Raw genomic sequence first — 12,244 nt, 5'->3', positions numbered from 1 at the left:
TCACACTACTGGAGACATGAACAGACCTCCTGAGATTCGACTGATAGATCAAATACAGGACATCCAGTTAAACTTGAATTTCAAATAGACAGTGAATACTTTTGAAATATAAGTATGTCTCAAATATTGCACGAGATATACTTATGTTAAAAAACATATTTATTATTTATCTGAAATTCAAATTTAACTAGGCATCATGTGTTTTTTAGTTGCTAAATTGACCTGAGACACAATTCATTTCACACAGGCTCTGCAACAGCTATCCCCCAGCTGAATTCATTAACATCATTCTTCTGTGCTTCCGTGGGACTTAGGCTAGTGCTGTCCAGCTTGTGATGCAGACAATCAGTATCCCCAGAACCAAAGAGTTGGCCCTTTGTATAGGCTCTTCCTTGAGCTATACCTTCTTTCCCCTAGAACCTTCCTCTTCACCATCATCACGAACCTTGTCAGTGGGTATCCCTTGCCTAATCCTGCTGCTATAAACAAATATTTTCCAAGTGTATTCCTCCCCCACCATCCTGTCTCTTCCTGCCTCCCTCCCTCCCTCCCTCCCTTCCTTCCTTCCTTCTCTCCCTCCCTCCTTCCTTCTTTCCTTCATTCTTTATTCTTACTATTTCACAAATGGTTTCTTTGCTGTCTCTGAAGTCACTAGTTACCTAGTGCTTTTTTCTCTGCATCTGAAAAGCGCATTTCATACTTTCTCCACATTTCACCCCCATGCCTAAAGCATCCTTTGCAGTCAGAATACGCAGAACCTGTCTATAGAAAGTGCATTGCTCTTTAATGGATAGACTTGCCCCACACTGCTCAATGTGCTGTGGTTTCCAGGTGAAGATTGGTAACCACCCTTTGTGGAATGCGGACTAAGGGGTCTGGAAGAGTTAAGCAATGTTCACCTTTATCTCATTGAAACTTCACCTCAGATGGGGTAATTTGTAAAGAATAGAAGTTTATTTGGCACACAGTTCTGGAGGCTGGAAAGTCCAAGAGCATGGGGATGACATCTGGCAAGGGTCATTCCATCATGGAAGGTGAGAGGGAGTTCAAGCAAAAGCAAGAGGGAATCAGGCACACTCATGGTTTTTTGTTGTTGTTTTTGTTATTTTTTGAGATGGAGTCTCACTCTGTTGCCCAGGCTGGAGTGCAGTGGTGCAATCTCGGCTCACTGCACCCTCCAACTCCCTGGTTCAAGCAACTCTTCTGCTTCAGTCTCCCAAGTACTTGGGATTACAGGCATGCTGCACCACCTCCAGCTAATTTTTGTATTTTTAGTAGAGATGGGGTTTCACCATGTTGGCCAGGATGGTCTTGATTTCCTGACCTTGTGATCCACCCACCTTGGCCTCCCAAAGTGCTGGGATTACAGGTGTGAGCCACCGCGTCCAGCCACACTCATGCTTTTATCAGGATCCCAGTCCCATGATAACTAACGTACCAACATAATAATGGCATTCACCCATTCGTGAGAGCAGAGCCCTCATGACCTAATAAACTCTTAAAGGCCCCATCTCCCAATACCATTGCATTGCCAAACACATTTCAACGTGAGTTTTGAAAGGGGCATTCAAAGCATAGCAGTCCTCTTACTAGTTCCTCCTTTGCAGGTAGGAATAATAAGCCCCAGATAAGTAAGAAAATTGCCCAAGAATTGTCACAACTGTAAGAGCCAGAGGTGGAGCTCAAACAGGGATTCAGACTGTAAAAGTCATGCCCTAACCTCTGGATTATTCCAACCTGGCCCTATCAGAACAGTGAAGGAGCCCTTTCTTGTACTCTTACATGTTTGCACTGTGGTATTTCATCAAGATCTGTGTTAAGTTTCATTTCTATTACTTTTGTTTACATTCTCTCTCCTAAATTGCTTTAATCTCTAAATCCCTGTTATTACATTTCTTCCTCTTACAACTCTGGCTTTTCTAAATATGTCTAATATCAAGTCATGATTAAGGTCCTAACCCTAGCTTACATGCCCAAATCTTGAAAGCATCAAAGCAAAGCTGCCCAAGGCAGAAGGACAAAAAAAAAAAAAAAAAGGAAATGTTATACTAGCATTTCAGCAATATGTTTGCTGAAACCCCACAAAGAGTCAAATGCTGTGCAGTGTATACAAAGATATCCCCCTGTTCCCTAGATGGGGTCTGCTGATGTCACTTTTTATGAAAAGGGGTGTTATGTTCTCACTGTGAATTTATACAGAGATCACTGCTGTTGAGTTACTGCTGTTGTAGATGGCTCCTGCCTAGTGCCATTCTGTGGGCATTTTAAAATTCAGAGGGAAAGTTGGTTTTTCTCCACAATACTTTAGGCATTTCCACAGTGACAGCTTTAAGAGTGTTCTTAGGAAAAGGTCACTGGTTATCATGTCTTTTGTCGGCAAGTATGGAGGAAAGAGTAAGCCTTAAAGTTCTTTTCAAAGGTCATTCAACTCTGGACCTGGCTAATGTCCCCATAGCTGTAGGCCTTGGGCCAATGACTTCGAGAGCACTGGTAGGCCATTTGCAATGCCCTCAGTAAAGGAATGGGCCCCAGCTGTTGTGAGAGGCCATGGGAGAGACTGGGGAGAAGCCAATCTCGTGGGTGAAATCATCTGCCTTCTCTTGGATCATAGTACCCGAGGATATTTGTTAACAACCTCGAACCTACTCAACTTTCTCCGTGTTGTATGAGCATAATTGTACTTGGATGCTTATGGGAAATGAGTCAGCATATTCGTTCAGTCTTCCTGACTTCCAGCAATTCATTTCATTTTATAAATCCTTATTGACTGCCTACTATATAGACAAGCACGGTACTAGGAACATGGGATACACATGATGAATGTAGTACTGTGATTTCAGCTCACTGTGGGAAACAAACAAAAACAAGTAGTCTATTATAATTAGAAGCATATTTACTATGAAGTTAATGAAACATAAGCTGTGAGGTCTCTCACTTCCCTTTCAAGGTCCCGAGGGGATGTGCATATGGAATGAAGCTGGGGAGCAGGCTAGCAATTCATCCATAAGCTCACATGTTTTTGTAAAGTTTGGGAAATGCAATATTTTTTTCTTTTTCTTTTTTCTAAGAAAAACCGTAGTTTACAAAGCAATATATATTTGCATTATCTGTCTTAAAGAAAATTCTGGCAAATATACAACCTTCATTCTGCTTACAATACAAGGAGCCATGCATAGATTACCACCTGACAACAGGAGCAAAAACTTCATTCTGGCCTTTTGTGGAAAGGTAAATGTGAGACATGTCTGCACTTGTTGTAAACAAACCTGTTCTCATTTGCCTATTTTCTTTCACAATTGCTCTAGGTTTTCTTATATGCAAATAAAAGTTGATAGCACTCAGCCTGGGGTGACAGAGGAACCTCTCCATCATTCAAAAGTAGAATTCAAAAGTAACCATGAGAGCAACACATTGTTCATTGAAAATCTGTCTGTTTAGCTTCCCTGCCTTCCTTGCCACAGAGAGAAAGAAGGGAGGGAAAAAAGAATGATTTGCAAAGCAGCATTAATATTAGTCTGAGGCCAGGTAAATTGGGATGTGGGTGAGATCTTGAGATGAAAGTTCAGCTGCAAGAAAATGAAACAGAAGCCATAATCTCAGGACCCATGAGGAGACAGGGCTGGCTACAGGGTAATGGGCTGTATGGAAATGATGGGAGATTACAGCAAAACCACCAGGCTGGCTAGCAGCAACCAACCACAATGACAAGGATGGAGATGTTATCATCAACTCCACAGCAGAGAAGCCAGCTGTGATCTAAGATTGGTGATTTTGAGCCTGATTTCATTACTAGAAACACCATCATCTCTGCAAAAGAAAAACGTGACAATAGGCAATAAGCAGTGTTAGGGGCTGAATTGTGACCCCCAAAATTCATATGTTGAAGGCCTAACCCTCAGGACCTCAGAATGAAACTGCATCCGGACATAGGGTCTTTATATAGGTCATGAGATTAAAATGAGGTCATTAGGACACACTCCAATCCAGTATCTGGTGTTCTTATTAGAAAAGGAGATTAAGACATTAACACACAGAAAGGAGACCATGTGAAGACACAAATCGACTACAGCTATCTGAAACTCAAGGAAAAAGGCCTGAGAAAAAACCAACATGGCTGGCACCCTGCTCTTGGACTTCTCAGCCTCCAGAACTGTGAGAAAATACATACCTGTTGTTTAGGCCACCCAGTCTGTATTTGTGATAGTAGCCCTAGTAAACAAATATTAGCAGTTACTGACTTCTGCATTTAGTCTGTCCATCCAGTGACAATAGAGCTCCAACTCAGGAGTAGTCCCGAAGAAAAGAAATCCTGGATGATCCTGGACAAGTGAGGCACTTGCCACTTTTCCTGGTACTTCTACTCTGTGTGCACATTGGGCTTTACAGTTTTGCCTTAATATGGCAAAACTCCACGATTCACCAATATGAATTTTGTGAGACTGAAACCAGTCAAAAGAAAAACTTCATTCCAACCATGTATTTTTTCTAGTTATCAAAACAGTAATTTGGGCCTGGGCACAGTGGCTCACACCTGTAATCCCAGCACTTTGGGAGTCCGAGGCGAGCAGATCACCTGAGGTCAGGAGTTCAAGACCAACCTGGCCAACATGGTGAAACCCCGCCTCTACTAAAAAATTAGGCATTGTGGCAAGCACCTGTAATCCCAGCTACTCGAGAGGCTGAGGCAGGAGAATTGCTTGAACCTGGGAGGTGGAGGTTGCAGTGAACCAAGATTGAGCCACTACACTCCAGCCTAAGTGACAGAGCAAGACTCTGTCTCAAAAAAAACAAAACAAAACAAAAAAAAAACAACAGTAATATGATGACATGGAGTACCAAAGACTTGACTGATGGGTAGACTGACAGATGGTTAGATATGTACTGTATAGAGATAGAAATACATTTTCCCATCTTGTTATTATAAAAAATTTAGAAAATAGAAAAGATAGGAGGAAGCAAGCAAATCATGCACAGTTCCACCAGCCACATATAACCATAGTTCACAGTTGGGCATGTGTCCTTTGTGGGGAGTTGGAGGAGAAGGATGGAAAAAAAAAATAACTTAACAATCCCAATATCGAAAGAAAGAAACAGCATTTTGTTGTAATTCCTCACGGCTTTTTTCCCTTTTGCTTCTTATACAAGGTTGTGATCACACAAAACATACTGATCTGGAAGCAGAATTAATGTTCTGAAAATCCATAAAGTGAAAGAATGAAGCATTTACATTGCCTTTCCTACATAAACTGTTTTTTAAGAGAAATAGCTGATGACGGAAAGCTCTTTTTTTTTTTTTTTTTTGAGATGGGGTCTTGCTCTGTCACCCAGGCTGGAGTGCAATGGTGCAATCTTGGCTCACTGCAACCTCTGCCTCCCAAGTTCAAGCAATTCTCCTGCCTCATCCTCCCGAGTAACTGGGACTACAGGCATGTGCCACCACACCCAACTAATTTTTGTATTTTTAGTAGAGACAGGGTTTCACAATGTTGGCCAGGCTTGTCTCGAACTCCTGCCCTCAAGTGATCTGCCTGCCTCGGCCTCCCGAAGTGCTGGGATTATAGGCTTGAGCCACTGTGCCTGGCCAGGAAAGTTTATTATAAAAGTAGAGAAGATTGGTCCCCATGGAGTAGCTGCCTTAGCTGGGCATGGAAGTTCCGCCCACTGCTCCCACTCACTCTCTGTGGTCTTTGTTGTTCCCTGATCTGCAGGCAGGATGGCCTGCACACAGATGGACTACTCAGACAAGTACTTTGTGGAACACTATGAGTACTGTCACACCACACTACCCAAACAAACTTGGTTAAAGTTTGTATGTTGCATTTAAAAAAAAAAAAAAAAAAAAAGGTAGAAATGCAAGCCATAGACTGTAGACTGAAAGAAATTACTTGTAAAACATATGTTTGATAAAGTACTAGTATCTAAAATATATAAAGAGCTCTTACAACACAATAATAAGACGATTTAAAATGGGCACAGATTTGAACAGATGCTTCACTAAAGAAGATATATATCATATATCCATAGCAAATAAATACATAAAAATGCTCAAATCATTACTCATTAGGGAAATGAAATTTAAAATCACAACGAGATACCTCTACACATCCATGAGAATGACTAAAATTTATTTTTGTTTTTTGTTTGTTTGTTTTTGTTTTTTTGAGATGGACTCTCACTCTGTCACCCAGGCTGAAATGCAGTGGCCTGCTCTCGGCTCACTCTAATCTCTGCTTCCCCAGCTCAAGCGATTCTCCTACCTCTTTTTTTTTTTTTTGTATTTTTAGTAGAGATGGGGTTTCACCATGTTGGCCAGGCTGGTCTTGAACTCCTGACCTCCAGTGATCCTCCCACCTCAGCCTCCCATAGTGCTGGGATTATAGGTGTGAGCCACCATGCCTGGCCAGAATGACTCAAACTTAAAAGATGAAAAATAATGAATGCTACCAAGGATGGGAAGTGACAAGAACTTTCATACTGCTGTTCAGAATGCAAAATAGTACAGCCACTTTATGAAGTCAATTGTCATTTTGTTGTAGAGTAAAACATATGTTTACCAAATGACCCAGCAGTTCCTCTCCTAGGTATTTACCCAAGAGAAATGAAAACACGTGTCACAGACAGATTTTTATGCAAATGATTGTAGCACTTTATTCCTAATAGTTCAAACTGAAAATAACCTAAGTGCCAATCACTGGATGAATAAAAAATAAATTGTAATATAGCCATACAACAAAATACTACTCAGCAATAAAAATGAATAAAACTACTGATACATACAACATGGGCAAATGTCAAAAGAATTATGCTAAGTGAAAGAAGCCAGACACAAAAGGCTACACCTATGATGACGTGTATATGAAATTCTGTAAGAGGAAAACCATAGTGACATAAAGCAGATCAGTGGTTGTTAGGGACCAAAAATGAGGGGAAGGGGATTGTTGACTGCAAAGAGATATGAGGAGAGTATTTGGAATGCTAGAGCTAGTCTATAACTGGGTCGTGGTGCTGTACATGTATATACATTTGTGATGATACTACATATACTATGGTGCTTATATACACATATGATGTTATATACTGTATATATTTGCCAAAACTCATTTAATGGTACACTTAAAAAGGGTGAAATTTATTTTATGTATATTACACTTTAGTAAAGCTGATCTGACAAGTTGCTCTAAGAAGTCATAATAAATGGGGGGAAAATGGGGATAGCAGAGGCAAAAATATTTAACTCCTTTCAGTATTCATATTTAGTAGTGGTAAAGTTTCTATTGCTATTCTAAAATGGTTTGGTGTGTAAGGTGGGGTCAAACCAGTGAGTAACTGTGGATTATTCTTATCCTAACTTTCCGTTTCCTTGAGAACCTACCCAGGATTATCAGTACAGAAGATATAGATGCAATAGAGAAGAGGTTAAGTAAAACCTCAAGTGCTAAATTGATAGATATATCAGTATCAACAGATAAAGTACTTTATTTGTCAACCAAAATGCTATGGAAACAACAACCCAGTATTGAAGAGCACCCCAACACCCAAGCTCTCATCCTGAAATTCCATTTCCCATGAATAGAAACCAGGATTTCTTGGAGAAATGTTGGCACTAGGCCTGGGGTGGGAAAGGTATGAGATAAACCTGGAGCATCTCGTCACGCCTGACGGTGAAGAAGCTATCAAAGACTTCTGAGGTCATGTCAACTCTATTCAGAAACCAATTTAAAGAGGCTCCCACTGGCCTAGGAAGGGAGAAGTGTGCTTCAAAATGATAAGAATTACATTGGATTAAAAGCCCACAGATATATTTAAATGCATGTTTATAATGATGTTTAAATTTTAAAAAAATGTTCACTTGAAGATGACAGGGATCGGATTTATTACATTGAAAAATGGTAAATAAAAAGAAAAAATAAGCATTTATGTTGCCTTTCTGACATGAACTCATTTGGCAACCAAAAAGCAGATGAGAAAAGTCTCTTTACAAAATTGCTCCAGCTAATAAATGAAAACAAAATGATAGGACTAGAATATCACCATTCATCTACTCAAAAAATTCATTGGATTGAAGTATTTGGCATCAACAGCTGCTAACATCAAAATAAAAAGAGCAAAAATGAGACATTTTCTGTCTCCTGATGAAAGAACACACCCCCATTCTTTATAGTTTTGCCAGAGGGTTCAAAGTCAAGTCTGCTGAAATCTCTGGAACCAACTGTCAAGTGTTAGGAAATACAGGGGAGAGAAGAACAGGCTGAGCTGCACCATGGGCATGCAATCAGTTATGCCACACCGTGGGAAACTCTGGGAAACATGCCAGACAGTCCAGGTTCTTTCACAGATACATTATAATGAAAAGAAAGTAATGGAAAGGAAGCCTGGAGATTAAACAAGACTTAGTGACATTTCAGGTTTAAAAAAACTGGGAAGACTAAACTTTGGTGTCTTGGTTAATGAAATTGTAAAGAAATACAAGCAAGTAATTACTACAAAAAGCAGGCTAGTAATTATGTTTAGAGTGCATTATAGGCTGCTGAACTATTTCTCCCCAAATTCATTTGATGAGGTTCTCACCCCCAGTAACTCAGGATGTTTTTGGAGATAGGGTTTTTAAAGATGTCATTAAGGTTAAATGAAGTAGTACTGACCACCTCATGGGATGTGGGATGACCACGTCAGGACACAGCCAGAAGACAGTCATCTACAAATCAAGGAGAAACGCTTCAGGAGAAACCAAATCTGCTGATTTCTTATCAGGGACTTGTGGCCTCCAGAACTGTGAGAAAGACATTTCTGTTGTTTAAGCCTCCCAGTCTGTGGTATTTTGTTACGGCAGCCCTAGCAAATTAACTCAGAGGGAGATGGGAGGTCTGATTGGAGGGGGCACAGATAGGGCAAATTGGGGTGGCTAACAATGTTTGATTTCTTGTTGCAGGTGGTGGTTACAAGGGTGTTTCCCTTATAATAATTCCTAATCTGTACATTGCTTTGCGTGGTTTTCTGTGTCTGTGTTTTATTTTACAACAAAAGGGCTGAAAACAAGAATGGAAACAACCATTAGTTGGAAACAAAGATTATCCAGGCCACAGATGTGGGTGACTTGGATTAGGGTGGTGGTAGAGGGTTTGCAGAGAAGTGGGTAGATTCCTGACATGTTTACTAGATAGGAGGATGTGAAAGAGGGAGGGGACAAAGTAGCTGCCTTTGGGGAGGGGAGCAGGGGAGTGGGTGAGGGTTTAGAGGAAACCAGATTGGTAGTAAGTTGAAAACTGTTAAAGCCAGGTGATGGGGATATGGGAGCTTATTATACTATCCTATTTTTATATGTGTTGAAAATTTTTCATGTTAAAGAAATAAAGTGAGGAAAACTGACAGTGAGAGACTGAAATAAAGTTGCTCTATCATTATTTTCCATGAGTTGTGCCTATTTACTATTTCAGTTGTCACTTTTAATCTTAGCCCATTTTTTCCCATGTGCTTTTCTGCTCTTGTTTCACGGAGTTCCTTTGCATCCTATTGAGGATGCTCAATGGGTCTCTACAATGTTCCAGTGTTCCTCTGATTCCAGTAGTAAATCATTTTCAAAGATCCTCGGAGTCTTTAGGATAATATTACATTTTTCTTCTTTGACAATATCCTTTGCCTAGGCTTTATTTGGCTTTCTTTTCCCCTCTAAGGTTTCGTTGTCAAGTAAGGGGACACCTATCCAGACCTGTGCTTTCCGATAGAATGGGATGGGAAGACGGTCATTGGCGACATTCTCTGTCCATCTGGATTCTGAACCTCCTTTTCAGAGCTACAGCTCAATGGCATTTATATAAATGATTTCTAGGCCAATATCTGGTGTCTGTTACTTTGGCATTTTTTTTTTTTTAGAGCAGCCAAATATGTATCCCAGTGAACACACTTGGGTAATCACATGCCTTTTCATTCTTATCTTAGGTCCCATAATCACTAACAATATGTGTAATTCTTTCTTGATGCATACGTGGAGACCCCAGAGAAGGAACTCTCTCTTTTTTTGTGCCGGGGTGGTTGCATACATTTGTGAAATTGAGCAAAGAGAAGAAGAATGAAGCTGGGAGCCGCTTTCAGCCAGTTTGTTAGGGGCTGCCCCATTTCATCACGTAGCTGTAAGGTTCTTAGGCTGGTACTGCATGTGGCTCATATAATGTATTCAAGTTCAGCTAGCCCAGAGGATACTACACCTCCAGCATCCCCCATCCATGCACCACTCATCCATCATCGGACACTTTAAACCTTGCTTGTAGACATTCTATTTCCTGAGTGCTGCTTTGCCAGGATCCTGGAGCTATGAGCATTTACCCAGTCTGTTAGAAATAGTTACACTGGTCCTAAGACTTTGACAATAGCCTAATAAAAGCTCCAGTTCCACTGTAATGAGATACCACTTTATGCCTATGAGGATGGCTATAATAATACTATTAAAAAAAAAACAACAACAAAGTAATAAGTGTTGGTAAGCATGTACAATTGGAACCCTTGAGCATTGCTGGTGGAAATACTGCTGTGGTACAGCTATGGCAGAAACAATTTGGTGATGGCTCAAAAGTTAAACACAGAATTACCGTATGCCTCAGCAAATCCACTCCTGGTTATACATACAAAAAAATTGAAATCAGGGACTTGAACACATATTCATACGCCAGTGTTCATAGCAGCATCATTCACAACAGCCAAAAAGTGGAAACAATCCAAATGTCCATCAACGGATGAAGCAATAACAGAATATGGTATATACATACCATGAAATACTATTCAGCCATCAAAGAAATGAAATTTTGATATATGCTACAATATGAGTGGACCATTATGCTTAGTGAAATAAGCCAGATACAAAGGGACAATACTGCATGATTCCACTTGTATGAGGTACCTAGAATAAGCAAATTCATAGAGACAGAAAGCAGAATAGAGGTTACTAGGGGCTGGGGTTGGGGGATGAGGAATTATTGTTTAATGGGTAGAGTTTATGTTGGTGATGATAAAAGTTTCGAGTATAGATAGTGGCAATAGTTATACAACATTGTGAATGTATGTAATACCACTGAATTATATACTTAAAACCAGTTAAAATGATAAAATATTGTATATATTTTACCACAAGAGAAAGGTATCCCTTTAAAACAAAAACAAACTCCAGTCTGTCACCTGTAAAATTCTATGACGCCAATGACAATCATAAAATCTTGATTAGCAGGGTAGACTTCTTATCTTTAACATTACTGCCCTGAGGACTTTTCATACAGTGAAACTGTTGTGCAGTATGTGACCTACACAACCTTATGTAATGTCTCCATCTCCTTCCCATCTAAAAGCGGTGAAAAAACATGGCTTCATGTAATATGATTTTTTAAATATTGTGGATCAATTTCTTGGTAAAATGGGATAGGCTTTCCTAAACTCAAATAAAACATATGAAAAAGCAGGAAAAGTTGCAATCTTAAAACTACAAAAATTAGAATTGACTTTTGATCTATTGTGAGACTCTAACAAACTCCTCACTAATTACAAGGTCAATGAAACGGGGTTGAAAAACGCAACCAGCCAACCACCCCTTGAAACAGAGAATGGCCCACTGTGGAACAGGGTCTGCATCTTGCACAACCACAGAAGGCACCAATCATATCATAGTCTAGGTGGCCCATAGGCTGGACCATCCGCCAAACACAGCAACCATATTATGGGAAACTGTGCAAACAATTCCCGCTCTACCTTTAATTCTCCTCTATCCCCAATTCAAAAACAGAAGCCATATCCTCTGCAGAAAATGTGGTAGTTATCTCCCTTAATCTTGGATGCTGCTTTTTAAGGCAGCCAGACTAATATTTTCTTCCCCAACCTATACACTACCCCCTTCTTCAGCAATGACAATTCTCTAAAAGTAAATGAGCAGAGATCAGAGCCTGGAAGAGAAAGTGGAGGAAATAGACTGACAATTTGTATCCTTGGACACATAAATTAAGGTAGGATAGGCACAGTGGCTCATGCCTGTAAATCCCAGCACTTTGGGAGGCTGAGGTGGGAGAATCACTTGAGGCAAGGAGTTCGAGACCAGCCTGGGCAATATATTGAGACCCTGTCTCTACCACATAAAAGAAAGAAAGAAAGAAAATTAAAGAAAAATTCTGTATGGGAAGGAGAAAAAAGTACCCTGAAACATACTAGGGATTATATTTTTTCACCTACTTCCTCTCTTCAGTCACTCAGAAAAGTTAGATAGTAAGAG

Source organism: Macaca mulatta, chromosome 5 (assembly GCF_049350105.2).
Source record: "Macaca mulatta isolate MMU2019108-1 chromosome 5, T2T-MMU8v2.0, whole genome shotgun sequence".
NCBI lineage: Eukaryota > Metazoa > Chordata > Mammalia > Primates > Cercopithecidae > Macaca > Macaca mulatta.
The sequence above is the reverse complement of the archived record's forward strand: the minus strand, read 5'-3'. Positions refer to the sequence as shown.